This window comes from Lissotriton helveticus, chromosome 3_1, assembly GCF_964261635.1.
Source record: "Lissotriton helveticus chromosome 3_1, aLisHel1.1, whole genome shotgun sequence".
Classification (NCBI taxonomy): Eukaryota; Metazoa; Chordata; class Amphibia; order Caudata; family Salamandridae; genus Lissotriton; species Lissotriton helveticus.
The window spans coordinates 2,046,638,767-2,046,659,306 of NC_136061.1; positions in this window are offsets into that span (position 1 = coordinate 2,046,638,767).

Below are 20,540 nucleotides of genomic sequence, written 5' to 3' on the forward strand. Positions count from 1 at the left end.
AGGAAGCCAGGCCCAAGACAGCATTCTCTACCCCTGGTGGTCATTATCAGTTTGTGGTAATGCCCTTTGGGTTAAAGAATGCCCCTGCCACCTTCCAAAGGTTGGTGAATCAAGTCCTCACTGGGCTGGATGACTTCTGTGCAGCATATCTTGACGATATTGCTGTCTTTAGCTCCACCTGGGAGGATCACCTGGTCCACCTGAGGAAAGTGTTAGAGGCCCTGCAAAAGGCAGGCCTCACTATCAAGGCCACTAAGTGCCAGATAGGGCAGACACAGGTTGTATACCTTGGCCACCTTGTAGGTGGAGGCCAGGTTCAGCCACTGGAGAGTAAGATACAGGCCATCAAGGACTGGGCTCCTCCAATCACCCAGACTCAGGTTCGAGCTTTCTTGGGCCTGACTGGGTACTATAGGAAGTTTGTCAGAAATTATGGGTCCATATTGACCCCTCTTAATGACCTGACAAGCAAGAAGATGCCAAAGAAAGTTCAGTGGACAGCAAGCTGTCAGAAAGCATTCAATGACCTAAAACAGGCCATGTGCACAGCACCTATCCTTAAGAGTCCAGATTACTCCAAGCCATTCATTGTCCAAACAGATGCTTCTGAGTTGGGTGTGGGAGCTGTTCTGTCTCAGCTGAATTTTGATGGTAATGACCAGCCTATTGCTTTCATTAGCAGAAGGCTGACCCCCAGAGAGAAAAATTGGTCAGCTATTGAGAGGGAGGCCTTTGCTGTGGTGTGGGCCCTGAAGAAGCTGAGGGCCTACTTGTTTGGTACTCACTTCACCATTCAGACCGACCATAAGCCCCTCTTGTGGCTAAATCAGATGAAGGGTGAAAACCCCAAACTGCTTAGGTGGTCCATTTCCCTACAGGGGATGGATTTTACAGTGGAGCATAGACCTGGTACTGATCACAGCAATGCTGATGGGCTCTCCAGGTATTTCCACTTAGAGCAAGAAGACTCACCTGGTCAAGGTTAGTTTATTGTCCCAAAGTTTGGGGGGGGGGTCATGTAGGAGAGTAGGGTCTGCAATCCTATGATCACCCAGATTTTTGCTTTTTGCTTCACTGGTTTACGACTTTCCCTGGCTGTGGGCCTGCTAATCAGACCCACAGCCTAGCTGTTCTCTCTAATCCAAATTGTACCCAGGTACTGAATTGGCACTGGGCCCTCTCAAGTCCCTGTACCCAGGGCTGAGGTGCACCCAGGAGTATCCCAGGGGCTGCAGCATGTATTATGCCACCCCTGGGCTGACTAACTAAATCAGACACAACTGGCTGCTTGACAGCTGGGGCAGAGTGGTGTACTCACCCTCTGCTGTTGATATAGTATTCCTATATCTAAACCTAAATGGACACACAGATATCCTATCAGTCACTCCTATGGCAGGCCTTAACAATCCTGAAGGCAGAGTGCTTGGAATCGTGTGAGATGGTGCTCTGGCATGAGCTGAGCCTGTCTACGGCTTTCGGGATCCCTCCCTTAGCCGTTTCCATGATATCGCATACCATATACTCTTAAGTGCATTATAATCCTCGCGGTTATATGCCAACTCTGGTATCGCTTTATCAAAACATGTCGAGTAAGGTGTCATACGAATTGGAATACTAACCCCTCGCCAATTCTGGCGACGGGGTTAGCATTCCACCCTTCTAGAGGGACACGACATGTATGTAACCTGTAACCCCGGTTAAAGTCAAACAGAGCCTTAGCTCCACAAAATGGATGCTGCCACCGAGACACAAGTCTGCCCTCCTGCTGCTGGGAGTCCTCCCATAGCAGGAGGCAAGGACAAAGGGTTTCCTGCCAGGGGCGGTGCCAGCACCGTCCCAGACAGGATTTTGTGTATCCTAGGTAGGCAGGGCTTCAGAGGAAGGTGACTGCAAGTGGCACCCCGGTGCTCACTGTGCATAGGCCGGCTGAAACCAGTTCCAGGGGCACTCCAGCCCCTGGCCTGGGGAAAGCCCGCTAAAGGAGAGGGGTGTAACCACCCCCCTCCTGGTCCCACCCATAGGGCAGGACTTAGTCGGGTGCCAGCCCCTTTTTGCAGGATAAAGGTAGGAACTGGCCCCCTTCCAAATCAGATCATCTTTGAATCCTGAAACTACTTTCTTCAAGAAGGAACTCAAGACTCTTCCTAAGATTTCTCCCTTGTGACTAAGGAGTAGTCACCCTGCAGCAGCAGGCACCAACCAAGCATCGTGGTTTGTTGCCAGTCTCTCCTTCGGATCAAGACTGCTCCAGCACGACGAGAACCGGCTTCCCTGGCACCTCTGACCTCAACCTACATCATCAGCCCAGCTGTGATCCGTGGGTGTGACGAGACCTCGAGGGACCGGCCATCTTCAGAACTGCACGACGCTTGTCCAGCACGACGCCTGAGTAACCCTCGACTGAGTGCCTTGGGGTAAGAGAAGCCCCGACCCTGAGCAGCTCCAGCACCGAAGTTCAGCCCCCCTGCATCCACGAGATCTGCGTGGGGCCCTTCTGCTCTTTGCTGCTCACCGCGTTGTCCAGGTCGCTTGCCCGTTGGCTAGTGGCCCCTTCACGACGCTCCACGACGACAAACACTGCTGGTCTGGTTGCTCCAGACTGGCCCTTGCTTCCCTCCATCAGAGGAGCACCCTGGACCCTCCTGGTCCACTCAAGACGCCATTTTAGGTCCACCGCGTGGGCCTTACATTTGCCAAGACTTGTTGCCCAATCCTGGGTCCAGCGACGTCGACAGCAAGAACCTTCGTGGGACAGCTCGCACCTCCATCCTGGTCGCCGACAACGCCTCCTGGTCCGAGAGACTGCAGAGCCCAGCAGCGCCCACTCACCTGACTGCGGTGACTTCTCCCGGTGCCATCCTGGTGCCCACTTAATCACTGGCTAGTGATTCAGAACTTGGTCCCCTCTGCTTTCAGGTTTTCTTCTTCCCTGATCCAGGCTTGGATCTCTTCAACCTTTTCTTCACTGGCCGCCTGCCAGCAACTTCTTCTTCAGGCTCCTGGTCCGTCAACGTGGGTGTCCGACGCAACTTGAACCCTATGCAGCCACAGCCCCTGGGCTAGGTAAATCCAGCACTCCGGTGCCCCAGCATAGTCCAACACTCCAAGTGTTCGGATCCACTCCCGTTTTCGTCCCAACTAGTCGGGTTCGCCCGAGAACAGTAACTTTGCAACTGCTAGCCTCCATAGACTTTTTCCCGCCTTACGCGTGAGAGTTCCCACTCTGCACACGACGTCCACAGGCCTCCTGCATCTAATCCCAGTGTTTAGAATTGTAGGCCTAGCGATTCCTGAGTCTAGAAAAGTATTACTTACCTGCTAGCAAGTTCGCATTCCACTTACTGTGTATATGGTTTTTCGTGCCCCTAGGGCATTTGTGTAAATTGTGCGACTTAAAGTATTTTCGTAAGAGTTTTGTTGTGTGCTTAGCTCCCTGACTCATAAAGAGTTCAGGGTAGACTTGTTATAAATAAATATATGTTTATTTTCATAACAACTTGTGTGGTGTCCTTTCACTTGGTGTTCAAGGGGTAATGTGATGGTAAAACAGCTGGCTTAACACGCCCTCTAGAGTCTTAGCCTTAGACTGCTCGTATCCATGCTACTAGGATAGCTGGTCTATAAGGTTGACTTACAACCAATCATCAATAAGGGTTGTTTGGACTGATACATAGTGATCACTAGAATAGTGAGCACTGCATATCAGGCCAACTTCTCACAACGCCACAATACAAAAAACAGGTAGTGCGACTGCCGTGGTGGCGGTTGCATCCTAATGCCTATGACGGGACTACTGACATCCTGTATGGAGGTCCCACTTCCACATAACTCATCAATCATCACTCGAAAAATCACTCACACCTTTGATTCAGGCAAATCATTTGAATTTGGTTTTGACACTCTTATAAATCATCAATATTCTGGGGCAGCACTGCAAGTGCTAGGTGATGTAAAAGAGGATAGGCATGCGATTGGGACAGGCAGTGTCTCCAATGTCACGAAGGAATTGGGGAGGCTTCTTCAATGCACACTTGACTAACTGCAATCCGGCATTATATCTAGCAGAAAGATGCTGGGGCAGCATGAATCTGACATAAAAATGATAATGTTCCGCTAGCTACTTTTTTGCTGGCAAAGATAGAAGTTCAATGAGAAAACGGCGGCACTATCATACTCAGTCAGGAAAGTAGAGTTTGTCCTCAGACTTAGGTGGTTCACCCAGAAGTTGGTCAGCTAACACACTTGATTCAGACCAATCATCCTTGTCCTCCTGTGCTATTTCAGGAACAGTGTAATTGTTTGTCATGAAATGTTGGTTCATTTGGATGTATGATGGTACAACACGGTATAAAACACCGCAGACCATCACAACGCAGGTTTTACAACGCATGTCGCTACAACGACTTGCGTTGGAGGGCGCTGGACTTAGGAGTAGTGTAATTTACTATTCCAACTCCAGCCTACATACAGTAGGGAAGGTGTTGGATGGTAAATTACACTATTCCTTGTCCTAGAGCGCCCTTCAGCGCTAGTCGTGGTAACGACTTGCGTTGTGAAACCCGCATTGTAATGGCACTGCGGTGTCATTACTGCGTCGTAAAGGATGTTTCCCGGTTCATTTTGATCATAGTCAAACTCTCCACATTGTGAGGCAAGAGACTGGTCCTTTTCACTGTAACAACCATACCAGCTGCACTAAACACATACTCAGTGGATACCCCGGCTACAGGATAAGCCAGATACTTTATTGCCAGCCTGATGTGCTCTGGCCGTTGGCGCATCTTCTCATACCAATACATCAATGGATTTTGAGCCACACAGATCTCTTTTAGATTATCCAGCTAGTTGTGGAAAATCCTGTGGATGGTCATTGGCGCTACCACTTGCTTAATGTCTTTTGCCATTGCCTCTGCACTGCGCTTAAGCCCTGCTGATTGAAACAAAAATAATTCAGAAACTGGGTCCATTCCTTCAGTTGCTATTGTTCCTGGTATTCTGGTTGAAGGTGTTGTTGGCTACTGTGAGACAAGACTGCCCTCTTTGGAAGTTGAAGGCAGCACACCAGCACTGAGGAGCAGGATTCTAAGTTTCAGATGTTCTTCTTTCAGGCCCCCGGCTTGCTCAACTATCCAACTGTTCGAAAAAGGAATGAAAGTGGGCAGAGATTTTCTGTACCATGGATCAAGTAGTGTGGCACAAATGTACACTTTGGACGAGATGATGTCATTTTGCAGCCTTCCATTACAAGCCAAGCGAAAGACTAAGCTCTCAATGAAGGCATGTTATTCCATTCAATTTAGTTCTCTCTTTAATTACTTTTCTTTACAATCTATTTGTATTTGAAAGCCTTTTGTAATCTGTTGCTATGGTGAGTGGCATTCTATATTCCAGAGAACAGATACTCAAGGGGTCTTGCCTTGAGCAGTTGGCATGTACTGTGCTGGTACTCATTAAAGTATTTTTATGTATACTATCTCATTGGAATGATTTACTGCAAATTTGGTGACAATTGAAAACATATCTGCTACATTTCTCAGCACAGGAGCGAGCTTCTTCAAGGGAAAAGAACTTTTCCCGCACCCTCAGTGACATTGAAAGAAAATATTCCGTCATTGAAAGGGAGCTTTTAGGGTGTGTGTGTGAGGCATTGAGCGTTTCTGAAATTTTCTATGGGGCAGCAGATTCTTTCTCAGGACAGACAACAACCGTTAATATCTATTTTGTCACCTGGAGGTAGTCGAAATGCTCCATCACATATAGGTAGGCTTATGTCCAGACTGCAAGAGTACAGTTTCAGTGTGGTGTATGTTCCAGGTAGAAACAATGTGACTGCTGATTGTCTCTCCCGCCACTGTGTCAGAGTAGAGACAGTTTTGTGAATGATGATATTGAGTTTGTTGTATGGGTTGGAGATTATGTTGAAGAAAAATGTTTTGCAATTTCTGAAGATGCTTGTGAAAAGTGTGGTCTTGCAGATGAGAGATGGAACTTGTCAAACAATTCATATTGGAAGGATGGCTCAAGGCAAAGGACATTCCCACAGAAATAAAGTCCTTTCAACAAGTATCTAGTGAGTTGGAGGTTGAAGGAGATTTGATTTTCAAAGATGGTGAATATGTCCTTCCAGAAGATATGCAAGATGAAATTCTTAAACTTGCCCACAAAGGTCATCCGGGCATGTCCTCTATGAAGAGCTTGTATCAGATCTAGCTTTTGGTGGCCTAGTAAGGGATTGTGAGAGTGACAAGATGTTTACGCCTTTTCCTGCACCATTAAAATTAGTACCATGGGCAGAACATCCATGGCAGAAGTGGCTTTTGACATCTCAGGTGCATTTTTTGTTTGCCACAAGATGTCTGATTTGTTCGTCACGCTTCTTCCTCAGTTATTTTTTTTTGTTGAGACCAACGCTCCCAGATTTTATTTAATTTCACAAGTAACAAGTCAATAGATCATACAATGTCATATAAACGACAATCATTACCCGGTCAGTAACATCTGTGACATTTCGGTCGTGTATAGGTGAAAAATAAACAGTAGCCAGGGAAGATGCATTAGTCCACAATTCTCAGTTCCAGGAGAAATCTTGGGTTGCAGTGCCTGCAGCGTATGTCACTGCAGGAGGGCCAAAATGGTCATGATAGCCAACAGCGGTTACCCTGGTCCGTGTTCCCTGGTTGGCACGGGTGATGTTAAAGACAGGAATCGCGTCCCACATTACCATTTGGGACACAGGGCTATAGTCGTGTGATCATGGCAGTATGCAATAAACATTGAAGAGAGGGTAAATGGGGCAGGGGAGATCACCACCATCGTGAGCACAGCAGAAACAAACTAACTGCCATTCAAGAGAAATAATAGGGAAGTAACGGAAACAGGAGGAAAAACACATCAACAACAATTGGACTAGTGTGAGCGTGTACAGTAGTGTATCAGTGACACTAATGGTGGATGTGACGCTGTATAAGGACAGTGTGGGGGCGGGAATGGTCGTGGACTGAGGACCGCTGCGGCCATGTGGTGGTAGGAGGGAATAATAGCTAGCAGACTTTGTCGGGCGTTACCCCAACGGCTGGGGGGGGGAGGGGAGGGGAGGGGAAGCGGCATGTCGGGGCGGGGGATGACGGGTCCATCACCACTCCGTAACGAAGCGGTCATGTGATACCAGCCTGGGTACAAGCCTGAAGGTAAGCAGTCAGGGTAGCGTCCCACTCTTGGGCAATCGGGTACATTCGGAGTCCCGCCGTCTCTTCTCTGTGTAATGTCACGCTCTCTGCGCTGGCCCAGTTGGCAAATGAGCGACACCAGTCCACAGGTCGCGGGGGGGCAGTATTCTTCCAGCGTTTCGTGATGAGCCGCTTGGCCGTAATGAGCCCCAGGTCCCAGAAACGTGCCTGTAGTTTGGTCTGCTTGGTCCTCTTGTAGAGTCCCAGTAGGCATGCCTCCCACGTCTTGGGAAGGGTGCCGCTCGTGGCAGCCGCTAATGTGTCAGCGACCGCCGACCAGTACATGGTAAGGTGAGGGCAACTCCAAAGTGCGTGTAGCAGATCCGAGTTCAGGAGTCCACACCTAGGACATGCTGAAGAGGCGAGACCAAAGTAGCGATTTAGTTTCTCCGGGGACAAATACGCGCGGTGTATTATGTAATATTGGATAATCTTAAATCTCGCATTACGAGGAATGTTCCTTGCGCCAGCCAGTACTGCGGCCCATTGTTTATCTGTCAATTCGCTACTCCGGTCGGCTGTCCATTTCTCTCTCAGTCGTTGGGAGGAGAACTGAGTATGATAGTGCAGCGCCTGTGCCATCCAGTGCACCAGATGGGAACCATCGCCCATCACATGCAGGTACTGTATGAGCATATGTGTGGTCGGGTCCTGAGTCAGATCTCCCCACTTCTCCGTCAGCACTCGGAGAAGCCGAGCATGTGTCAGAAACTGTCCCGCCGGCAAATCTGTGTCGGCGGTCAGAGTCTCGAAGGACAGTAGCTCCCCATCACTATACAAGTCACCTAGACTGTCCAGGTCCGCCGCAGTCCAACTGCGTAGCATGGATGAGGACATCACGCCACTCCCCCAGGGAGTCCCCAGCAGCGGCAGATTCGGGGCATAGGGCACCGTGCTTTTAGTAAGCCTGAGGCTTTTGCACAAAGCACTGTCTTGCGACAGCTAAGTGGATCTGGTCGGGAGGCCGGCCTCGCGTCAGGGGGTGGAAGAGTGTTAGCACCTGAGTTGGGGTCAGGGTAGAGTCTTCCGTGGTCGTGTCCATCAGGTTCTTGCCACTAAGCCAATAGGCAACCCACTGCAGCTGGGCCGCTAGGTAATAAAGTTCCTGATTGGGAACCGCCAGGCCTCCAGAGTCCGTCGCCGCATTGAGGGTCCTCAATGCTACCCGGGGGCGTCCTTTATTCCAGATCAGGCGTCTGGTGAGGGATTCCAACTCCTTGAATATGCGCGTCGATACATACACCGGAAGGTTAGCATAATAGGAGAGAAGCCTGGGGAGCATTATCATCTTTGTCAGCGCCACTCGAGCCGGCACATTCAGTGGGAGGGAGTTCCAGAACGTGACCTGGGACGACAGCGAGGAGATGGCTCTCACAAGGTTCCCCTCTAGGAGAGCAACAGGGTCTCGATATATGAGGATCCCCAAGTATCGGAATACCGTCGGGTGCCATCGGAGCTCCTCGCCCATCATTCGCACTTCACATTGTGGCATAGTGTCACTGAACGCATAGACCCCTGATTTTGACCAGTTGACTCGGAGCCCTGACATATCCCCGAACACCCGAAAGATGTCTGTGAGTGCCGCAGGTATGTGGGTGAGGTCCCTGACATATAACAGCAGGTCATCGGCATACAGGGACACCAAGTGTGTTCCATCTGCTAGTGGGATGCCCCAGGCGGCTCCGGAGGTCCGGAGCAGTTCTGCCAACGGCTCCATCACGAGCGCGAATATCAGGGGAGAGAGGGGACATCCCTGTCTGGTGCCTCTCCCGATCCTTATTCTGTCAGAGAACAGCCGCCCAGTCCGGACTCGCACCTCGGGCGCTTGGTAGAGGAGCTCCACCGTTTGGATATAGGCGTCGCCCAGCTCATACTTTTCGAGCACCTGGAGCAGAAAGGGCCACTCCACCGAGTCAAACGCCTTTTCTAGATCAAGTATTATACACCCTGAGCATGGCCAGTTGGAGATCGCGTAGCGTTGGACTCTAAAGAAGCGACGTATGTTGTAAGACGTGCTGCGGGTGGGCACAAAGCCGTTCTGGTCAGAGTGCACCAGCGTGGGAACTAGGGGCGCAAGCCTCCGAGCCAATGTCGCCGCCAAGATCTTGTAGTCTGTGTTAAGGAGCGCTAACGGTCTGTACGACCCCAGCTCGCATGCTTCCTGCCTGGTTTCAGCAGGGAGATCACATTGGCCTCGTTCAGGGACGCTGGAAGTTCAGCATCTGCAAATGCCGCCTTGTACACCCGTAACAGTGCCGGTATTAGTAACAAGGAATAGGCCTTGTAAAATTCTGCAGGGAGCCCGTCCGGGCCCGGCGCCTTGCCATTAGAGAGGGAAAAAATCACCTCTCGTAACTCCTCACCAGTAAGCTCCGCTCCCAGCTCCGCCCGTTGGGCGCGAGTGGCCGCTGGTAGCTGCAGTGTCGCTAGGTAATCTGCGATTTCCACCTCGGTGGCTCTCAGTCGCGAGCTGTACAAGGACCTGTAATGTGTTGTGAACGCCTCATGTATCAGTTTTTGGGTGAAGACTTCAGTGCCCTGAGTCGTGCGGATCGACAGCACCGACGCAGACTGAGTATCCTGACGTATCAGCCATGATAGGAGTCTACCCGGCTTGTCACCTGTGTTGTGGGTGCGTGCCGAGTGTGCTGCAAAGTTAAGGTTCTTCAGCCTCTCCATCAAAAGGGCGTGATCTGCCCTGGCTGCAATCAATTGGGAGTCATCGCCCTCTACCGCTTCCCGCTCTTTGTCGAGCAAAGTCACATCCGCTGTCATCAGATCCTGCTCCACCTGTCTCCGCAGGCCTGCCTGCACACCGAGACAGCTCCCTCGGGTCACCGTTTTAAAGGCGTCCCACTCAATTTGCGGGGACGAGGTAGAGTCGCCATTGTCCTCGAAGTTTTGTATTATCCCCCTGGACATCTCCTCTCGGAACGGAGTATTGAGTAAGAGATCCGGCTGCAGTCGCCATGTGGGCACAGGCGGGCGTGGGCGCTTCCACCCGTAATCTAAAGTGTGTGGGTTGTGATCCGAGTGCGTCCGCCCCAGGTAGTCGGTGTCTGTTACGTAGGGAATCAAGTCACGGGACATCATATACCTATCTAATCTAACGTGTAATGAGTGGGCCCCAGAGAAGTAGGAGTATACCCGGGTGTTAGGGTTCCTGACCCGCCAAGCATCCTGCAGGTTCCACTGTGTTGCCCAATCAAGAAGGGCCCTGGAGGTTGCTTGGGCTGGGGCGACAGCCGCCGGAGGAGACGAGCGATCAAGGGAGACATCTAGTACACTGTTATAATCGCCACCTAACAATAGTGGCACGTCAGGCCAAGGTGCAATCACCGTGGACAGTCTCGCCAGGAACTTCCCCTGCTCGACATTGGGCGCGTAGATGGAGGCTATAACTATCTGTTGCCCGTCTAGTCTGCCCTGTATGAAGACATAACACCCCTCTGTGTCAATGTCGCTATGTGTCAGTGCAAATGGAACCCCCGGTCGCACCCAGATCAGGGTCCCTCGAGCAAACGCTGAAAAGCTCGTGGCAAATACCTGCCCTCTCCATCTACGGCGAAGTGTGATGACCTCCGTGGCTGTCAGGTGGGTCTCCTGCAACAATGCGATCTGTACTTGATGTCTTCTAAGATAGGAGTACACCTGATATCTACGTGAGGGTGTGTGCATGCCCCTGACATTCCAGGTACAAAATTTAACCGTAGCCATCACAGTTTCCACATCTCCCAATCACCCGCACACCCCCCCCCAGCCGCCAGCCCGCCCCGGCCACATAAGTACTACAGCAGAAACCAATGGCCAGGATTCCAGCCCGCCATCCCACACAGATAGAGGGACATAAACGGTGACATGTCAGTGCCGACACTAGTCTCAAAAAGAATATGAACAGAACCATAATGCCAAAAGGGCAACAACAAAACGTGTTGTCGCCCAAACGCTCTAATGAGCTCAATTAATCCGTGAGTTCAATGGGGGGGTGACAGAGTGCGCAACACAAGCAATGTATGTTAGTTCACCAGGCTAAGAGAGCTGTGGTGCCTCCCCTCCACGGGCTGTGAGCCAAAGGCCAGCAGAAGTCAATGTCAGTGAGCACATCCAGGGCCAAAGTGCCCACCGCCCCAGAGTCAGGATACTCTGTTCCGGAGGCCCCCTCCTTCACCCCCCGGGGGACACTCACCTCTAGGGGTCCGGCCACCCCCTCAACACAATGTCTCAGCTGCTCCGCAGATAGCGTAACCCCGACCCCCCTCCTGGCAGTAAGAGCAAGTCAGGGTTCACCAGGGTAGGAGGGGCGGGGGCAGGGCACGGGCCCCGAGGACAGCGTCGATTGTGCTGTCTGAGGACTTCAGAAGCCCCGGTGGGTCCGCCAAGTGGGTTTTCCAATATAGTGCACTGTTTCCTACGTGGCGCCAACCACCGTGGTCCGCTCAAGAACAAAGTGAGGGAGCTCACTACGCTATCAGGTCCGCCGTTTGGGGTGTGACATCCGGTAGACCTTCCGTGACTTGTTCATCTGGCAGCCCGTACAAGGATTCGTCATCCTCGCTCCCGCGTGTTCTGGGGCTGGCGTTGGAGATCAGGATAGGCGACTGTGATCCACTGAGCTCGGCTGCCATCCGGAGGGCTTCTTGCTGTTCGCTTTGTATTTGTTCTGGTGTGGGGCCCATCTCTGTATCCGCAGCTGACGACCTAGCCGGCGAGGGGCGCCGGTGCCTCCGCCTGCGGGCGCCGCGGTTTCTGCGTGGCTCTGGCGGTGCGGTCCCACGACCCGTATCAACTCCAGAATCCAGCCAGGCTGCAGCTGCCTCAGGAGTGTCAAAGAAATGTGTCTTATCTTGCGCTACCACCCGGAGGCGTGCCGGGAATAGTAACGAATACTTGAGAGCCAAACGCCTGAGTCTCTGCTTCACCGCCATGAACGAGTGGCGCTGCCGCTGGACCTGTACCGTGTAGTCGGGGAAGAACATCACCTTTGCATTGTCCACTTTAATGTCCGATAGTTTCCTGGTTTCGCCCAGGATGGTGTCCCGGTCGTGGTAGTTCAGCACTCGCATAAGCATTGGTCTGGGGTTGGAGCCCTCCGGGGGTGGACGGGACGGCACCCGGTGCGCCCTCTCCACTACAAAGTGCGGCGACAGCATGCCCTCCGGCAACAGTCCTCGGAGCCAGTCCTCCATGTGTTCCGCCGCCTCCCTCCGCTCCCAGCGTTCCGGCAGGCCCACTATGCGTACATTGTTCCTCCGGGCTCGTCCTTCCGCATCCTCCGCCCTGTCCTCGAGGAACTCCACTCGATTGAGGAGGTCGCGTATATGCTTATCCGTCTGTACCAATTTGGGCGAGGCCTCCGCCATAGTCTGTTCCAGGACTGAGGTGCGTTCGGATAGTTTCCTGTGGTCCGCCCTGAGGTGCGTCAAGTCCACTGCCACCTTGTCTATCCTGGTCTCCAGGGACGTGCTGGTCAACTGCATGGATTCTTCTAAGCGCTCCATGGCCGCTAGCATGGTGTCCAGTTTGGAGGCAGTCTGGTCAGCCTCGGGGTTCTTCACCATCTTCCCCTTGTTAGGTGCCCCCCCGGTTCCGGTCTTCGCTCTAGTCCCTCCTGACATGGGACTGGTCAGCACTGCAAGGCAGCCGGGATGGCAGGCCTCCACAACTAGTACTGCAGGGTCTTGGGTGTGTTCGTCACGAGGTCTGGCACTCCGCGTCGCCCACTCCTGGCGTGGTATAACTGGTGAGGGGATCGCTATTCCGCCAGGTCACTCGGGATCCCGCTCAGCGACACCACCCAGGGAGGGAGCAAAGGTTGCGTCGCAGTCAGTGTAGGAGCGCCTGTGCTCCACTGGATGTCGCTTCAAATGACACGACGGTGTTTCTCCTCTTGGTGGGACCGCGGGTAAACTGGTCAATCCAGGCCACGTGGCCTCCCTGGCCGCCCTCGTTCCTCCGGGTGTGGGAGGAGCAATCAGTCCGGGAGGTACCGGACAACATCAATTGTGGTGTAGGGCGTCGTGTCCCTCGGCGAGGGGTGAACCACGGGGCGCTACGCGCGGGTTTGCACGGGATCCGCCACCCGTGTAGCCAAGTTCTGCACCCCCGGCGTGCACTATGCCACCGTAAGTACGGCGGAATCGCCTTCCAACAGGGCTGCTCAAGTGTGTCTGCGACCGTTGCGAGGTGTAGGCCGGGTCCCTGGGCATGGGCCGGGTCCGACGCGGGCCGGAAATCACCCCCGGGTAGAGAGGGGGGCAGGAATCCAGCACGCTCGAGCGCGTCGCCTCCACTTTCTATTGCAAGGGCTCTCGGGCAGCAGGGCAATGGAGATCCCAATCGGCGTGGTGTGGCTCTTTCCCGAGCACCGTGTGGCCCAGCGGGGTGCCACGGCGCTGCCGGCTAGGCGGGCCGATGCTCCAAGCCTGAGTGGCCGAGGGTGCCGCCTCCGCCACCAAATGCAGGGGTTCCCGGGCAGTGGGGTCGCTCGGGGCACCGGACGTCGTGGTGTGGACCTGTCCCTCACCCCGTGCAGTCTGGGGGTGGGTGTGCGCGGTGCGGCCTACCTCCAAGGGCCGGATCCCCGGGCTCGAGTAATCGGAGCCGCCGGCCGGAAGTGGGCCCCGGCCGGGTAACTGCTGAGGCCTCCGCCGGTCGGAGGGTCCGTATCGCCGATCTGCCCCAAAGTCTCCCAGGCGGTGGATCAGGCTCCCGGGCACACTCGGTGCGAGTTTGGGTCAGCTACAGTAAGAAATGCCGGAGAAATGGCCCGTGGTAGGGGAGCTTCACTCGGAGCTCAGCCCAGGCACGTCCGTCTACATCGCGTGCTAAGCCACGCCCCCCGTACGCTTCTTCCTCAGTTATTATTGATTTTTTAGGGAAGTATTTGCCCATGAAGGGCTCCTGAGTATTTAATGACTGACAATGGGTGCAATTGAAGTCACGTGAAATGGAGGATTTTTTGAAGATGTGTGGCATTAAACACATTACTAATGCTCTTTATGAACCGCAAGGCAATGGTCAAGTAGAAAGGTTCAACTGTGTTCTAAAGGATTGCGTAGAGTGGGCAAGGACATCTGGAAGAGAGTGGAAAACCGTGTTAAGGGAGAGACTTTGGATGTATCAGATTACCCTTCATTCTGTTACTGAACATAGTCCATTTTGTCTTATGAAATGGATAGAATCTTTGTCTAAATTGTGTCCATGGAGGATCAAGAAGAATATGACAGGAGCTGTGAGTGAGGCAATACAATGTACTTCCCTTAAGGTAAAACAGAAACATGAAAAAATGAGAGAGTATTATGAAGCCAGATGGAAGGTGAGGGTACCTACCTTTGTGGTGGGTGATTGGGTAAGAACACACAAGCCTGGTTTCATTAAGTAAGGGACTACTAAGTATGGCCTGCATGCAGAGTTGTTAAGGTCTCCATGAACAGCGTTGTCACCCACGATGGTAAAGTGTGGAATGTGAAACGTATTGTCAAGTGTCATGCTAGAGTAGATGAAAAATGCCAAGGGAACATTGATGAAGGAGAAAATCATTACTCAGTGAGAAGTAGTATGCCGGATGATGTTGTTGGTTATGGAGTTCATGAATACTCTGGGTGTTCTTTGAATAATCCTTTTGAGAGTGAGTCTGTAGCTTCAAGAGTTAAAGTCAGTGGGATAGTTAATAATCCACCGCGTCCAACTCTAAAACTTTTGCCAGCTACCCATAGTAAACATGTGTGGTTGGGTGTTTTCCCTTGTAGGGGACCTACTACCAATACATGTTGGTAATAGTTGCCTGGGTTTTCATCTTTTCTGAGGCCTCTGACACAGGCTTCTTTCAAGAAGTCGATGATGGTGATAGATACAATGGGCATCGTGGTAGGGCAGTTACTGTCTGCAGCAGTGTCCCAGTCTCACTTTGAATTTTCTTTTGCCATTGTGAAGTTGCTGAGGTGGGTGATTCTGCTGGGGCACTGCTGGGGACAGGGCCACTTTGCATAAGGATGTCACCCTCCTCTTCCTCATCATCACCTCCCACCATGATTGGACTTGTAGCTAATGTTCCCCAGCTCTCCTCAGCAACACGTTCAGCCATTTGTTTTATGGTGCTCCTTCTTATTGACTGCTTGTTGTTTTTTCATGAGTTGTTTGGTCTCTAGTACCATAATGTGGACCAGGCTAGCCTCGATGAACATGCGTGATGCCAATGCCGCATACTGCAATGTGCTCCCCTATTTGCTAACCATAAGAAAGTCTCAAATGGGGAGAAGTACTTTTTTACCATGCTACTTCGAATGCCTAAAAGAGGAACTGGAGGCAGCTGGGTGAGTCGTTGATTGCCTCTCTGCAGTGAATTCTTTTCCCCGTTTTAGGGGTTGGTGCAGGTCTCAGCTGGGCCTTTGCAAATATGGGAGTGGTGATGCTATCTGTGCCACATCCCTCAGAGCAGGATGAATAGCAATGTTGGACTCCTCTGTGTGAACTTCAACAATGACTGCTTCATCATCATCATCCTCACATCATCCACTTCCACAAGCATAAGATATTGGAGGACTGGTACGTGATGGCACAGGCCTTCTGTTTGGCAGTACTGCACGTGATATCTCTTCTCTTGTGCACCTAAAAGCTAACAAGCAGGAAACAAATGCAGGGCCTTATTATGAGTATCGCTGTCCTAGGAAAGCCGTACTTTTGGTGTTCCAACCACCACCACCATTGTGGGTCCTCCTACAGTATTACAAATGTGTTTGTAAAACCGCCACAGGACAGCTGCATCCGACATGATCAGGGATCCTGCAGTGGTGGCACAGTGGTAAGGGACAGGAATATGCTGATTGTGCCGCTGCAGCACCACCAAGCATAGTCAAGTTGCTTTTACTCTGCCCATTTCAAGTCATTGGGCCCACCATGAAAATGGTGGCTTAGACGCAAATATGGGGGCCCTGGCAGGGCCAAATGCTACTTATGAGCCTGGGAATGCATGTGAGAAGGCACATATTGTGACCCCCTGGAATTATACCCCCTTCCCATACGGTGTAACATGCACAACATGGTGCATGACACACCGTCCAGGAATGTGCTGCAGGCTCTGTCATGGCAGCGGTCTGCTGTTAAGGCTCTTCTATGAGCCTACAACAGCTGTCGCCGTGAGATTGCCACAGCACTTCCCACCCAACCTGGATTCAACTCAAAATCAGGCAGGCTGGTGCACCATGGCCTTGACAATCCTTTGGCAGGCACAGTGGTGGCAGTGTCGCAGGAGGACAATAAAAAGTATAATAAGGACCTCAGTGTAAAATGTCACATAGCATTGTTTGCTGTTTGAATTAGTTCAGACAAAGGCAAACATTAGTGTGATTGTTTATTTAAGTAATAAATATTAACCACCTTAAAGTCAAACCATATCGCTATACCATAAAATTAAATTCCCCATTAGAATAACACACACAACATACAGATTGATAGAGCTCCTTCCTTTATTCCATATATTCTAAAGGAGATACCTGTGGCAATCAGGGAACTGCATTGGTAAATGGAATAGGAATATTTCAATAAAATGGAGGTTAGTGTGCACCTATGGCAGGCAATGTGGTCCAGGGGAAAATTGAATAATCATCATTAGACAAATGGATGATACTGATGTGTCTAAAGTGCACCTTATCCTGGGTGTCAAGGAGGAAATGGAATTATGTATCTAAAAAACTTTGCACAGTGTCCCTGATGGAAACATCCTTTAACTATTTTAAAGATTACCATTTTTCTCTGTTTAGTTTTATGTTAATTTCTTTACACAACTTATTTATTTTTTAATTTCTTTTTATTGTTTGAAATGTTTCTAGATTTCTGTCCTTCCGTCGGGCTTGGAAAGATGTAGTTGGGTCATCTACCACACCTCATTTCCATTCGTATAGTTTTTTATCATTGGAAAAGCGTTTATGTTTTCCCAATAACTTTGGCGGTGCTAGTCAAATCTTCACTACCTTTTCTAAAACGTACCTTTTTTGTTTTGACTGTTGTGTTGAAAGTTTCAGAGTTATCTGTCAAGCAGGACAGAGAAAAAAGGGGGTTCTCAAAACACATTTTAGTTAAGTTATATCTATGTGGATTTTTCATTTTTTTAACAGGAATACAGCCCAAGCTGCTGAACGGGATTACACTAAATTTGGCAGAAGGTTATATTTTCATCCATAAAATATGCTTTTTGAGATTTGGTGCAAATCTGTTCAGTAGTTCAGAGAGATATTTAAGTTAAAAAAATTAAAATATCAGCGCGCCCAACAGCCTACTTTGAACCTATTGAAAATTGATTGAAATCAGGAAATGTCCACAGCCATCTCAGTTGAGCTAAGTCCCCAAAAAATGGGCTGGGTAGTAACATCCTGACGCGTAGACATCTTGGGAGGGTCCCTCTGATACACCCCCAGGGCCTGAAAAAGATATTATTTTTTAAAACATAGGTGTGATCTGCGGATCCAGTACAAAATAAATAAATGAAGTTCAGTCTCCTGATTTTGGTTATTAACTGTCTCACGGGTGGGCCAGGTCCCTGGGGCAGTGTACAAATAAAGGAAGGGGGTGAATGAGCCCCCCGTCCTGGGCCCTATTATACTCTGTGGACCTCCACCTCCCCAGGGCCTCAATAAAATAAATAGAGAGGGGTTTGCCTTGTGGCAGCCTCTGCATCTTGGGGAGCACCACTTCCCCAGGGCACAATGCGAGTTGTAATGCGGGGGCCCATCAGGTCCATCCTGCAGCCCTGTGGTCCAGCACCCCCCTGGGGCAAAAGACAACATTAATGCGGGGAACTGCACTCCCTCCCACAGCCCTGAGAACTACCACCTCCCTGGGGCTTCAATGAAATACATAGTGCAGGGTTGTCCTCAGGGCAACCCAGTGCCCAAATACATATTGTAGGGCAAAAGACTACATTAAAGTGGAGGGCTTCATGCCCCCCACAGCTCCAGGGACCACCACGTCCCTGGGGCAAAAATGAATTGAGACCGGGGCCCATGGGGCACCCCTGCAGCCCAGGGGACTGGCACCACCCCGGGGCAGCACTTTAAAATTAAATATGGGGGCCAAGCCATCCCCACAGCCCTAGGGACCACCACCTCCTGGGTACTGTGTAGTGCAATGGAGGGTGACAAAGCTGCAGAGCATGTGTCTGTTTCCCTGCCTGCTGTCAGGTGAGCAGGGAAACAGATAAATTGCTTTGAGATCCAGAAACGCCGCCTCAGGACCTGGCATCACAATCACCATCCCAGAAAGCTACAAGATCACCTGGAAGAACTGCCCCAATGGCCCCGGAAGAGGCATCGCCATCGCTCACAAATGCAACCTCCGACTATGCACCCACATCGACGGGCCCACAAACTTGATGAAACACCTACACTTCAAGATACAGACCAACCCAAACACCACGTTCTGAGGCACCCTCATCTACTGACCCCCGGATCCTGCGCACCTCTCTCCGACTCCATAACTGACATCATCTCCCCACAAGCCATCACCTCCACCAACATAACTTTGCTGCAAGACCTCTACTTCCACTGTGACAACCTTTATGACCTCCACTCCTTCTCCTTTATTGACAATTTCATCAACATCAGACTCAAACACATCGTCCCAGAACCCACGCACTCAGCAGGACACACCCTCGACCCCATCTTCACAGCAGGAAACTCTGTCACCTTCAGCCATACCTCTGAACTCCCATGAATGGACCATCGTTGCGTTCACTTCTCCTTAAGAATCAACATCACCCGTAAACATCCACACCATCTCCACCGCAGTAATTGAAACAAGATCTCTCAAGACCAGCTCACCGCCTCCCTCAGCAGCTCTGCTCCCACCGCCACAGATGATGACCCAACCACCTCCGCTCGAACCCTGTACAATTCAATCACCTACTGTGCCAACATCATCGCACCTCTCAAGAAAACCTCCAAACTACATGCTAAGAGAGCCAACTGGTTCCTCACTGAACTCTGAGAATTGAGATAAACCTACAGACACCGTATAAAGATATCGAGGAACTTCAAAACTACTGAAGACATTGACAACTTCAAAGCAGTCACCACCACCTACCACAAGCTCATCAGATACACAAGGAAGTATGCACTCCAGGACAGACTCTCCGCCCAGGCACACGACAGCAAGGAACTCTTTGGCATCATCAAAGAGTTCACCCAACGCGACAGTGAGACAGGTGACATTCCCCCTCCTAGGAACTCGGCGACAGACAACAACCCACACACTGATCTTACTCCCACCGCTCCTTACACCAAGCAGCCTACACTTGACAGATGGACCGCACTCACAATCGAAGACACCCTGAAGAATATGAAGAGAACCCACACTGGGGCCCCCACAGACCCCTGCACCCACCACATTTACCTCAGAGCTGTGGACATCATCACCCCTGAGCTTTGACAAATTATCAACCGCTCCTTCGAGACCGCCTCCAATCCCTACAACTGGAAATACCCTCTCCTGAAAAAAACCCTCAGCGGACCCAAATGACCTCAAAAACCTCTGACCGATCTCCTTACTCCAGTAAAGTTGTTGAAAGAGCTGTCAACAGCGAGATCGCCCCCTTCACAGAAGGAAACAACTTCTTCGACTCCTCCCAATCTGGTTTCAGGAGAAATCACAGCACCAAAACTGCCCTCTTTGCCATGACTGATGACATCCACTCACTCCTCGACAGAGGAGAGACTGTGGCCCTCATCCTCCTGGACCTCTCCGCAGCCTTCGACCGAGTCTCTCACTGCATCCTAGTCAGAAAAATAAACAATGCGGGAATCAGGAACAAAGCCCTCGACTGGACCTGCTCATTCCTATCTGGCAGAAAGCAGCTGGTCAGACTATTACTCTTCCTCTCATATCCCACACCATCCAACTATGGAGTCCCCCTAGGATCCTCAATCAGCCCCACCCTGTTTAACATCTACATTGCCCTGCTAGCACTCATCATCAAATCCCACAGACTCAACATTGTATCCTATGCAGGCAACACCCAACACATCTTCTCCCTATTCAACGAACCCAACATCTCCAAACACAACTTTCAAGAAGGGATGGAAGTTGTCACCAGGGGGATCAAGGAACAGCTGCCTAATATTCAAAATGGACATAACTGAAGTACTCATTATGGGCCCTCACCCAGACACCTTGGAATGAAACCTGGTGGCCCCCGCCCTCAGGAGCCCACCCTCACCCACTGACCACGCTTGGAATCATCCTGGATCTGAACTCAAAATGGACCGCCAAATCAACGCTGTTTCAGCATCCTGTTTTTTAACACCCTCCGTCTCCTAAGCAAGA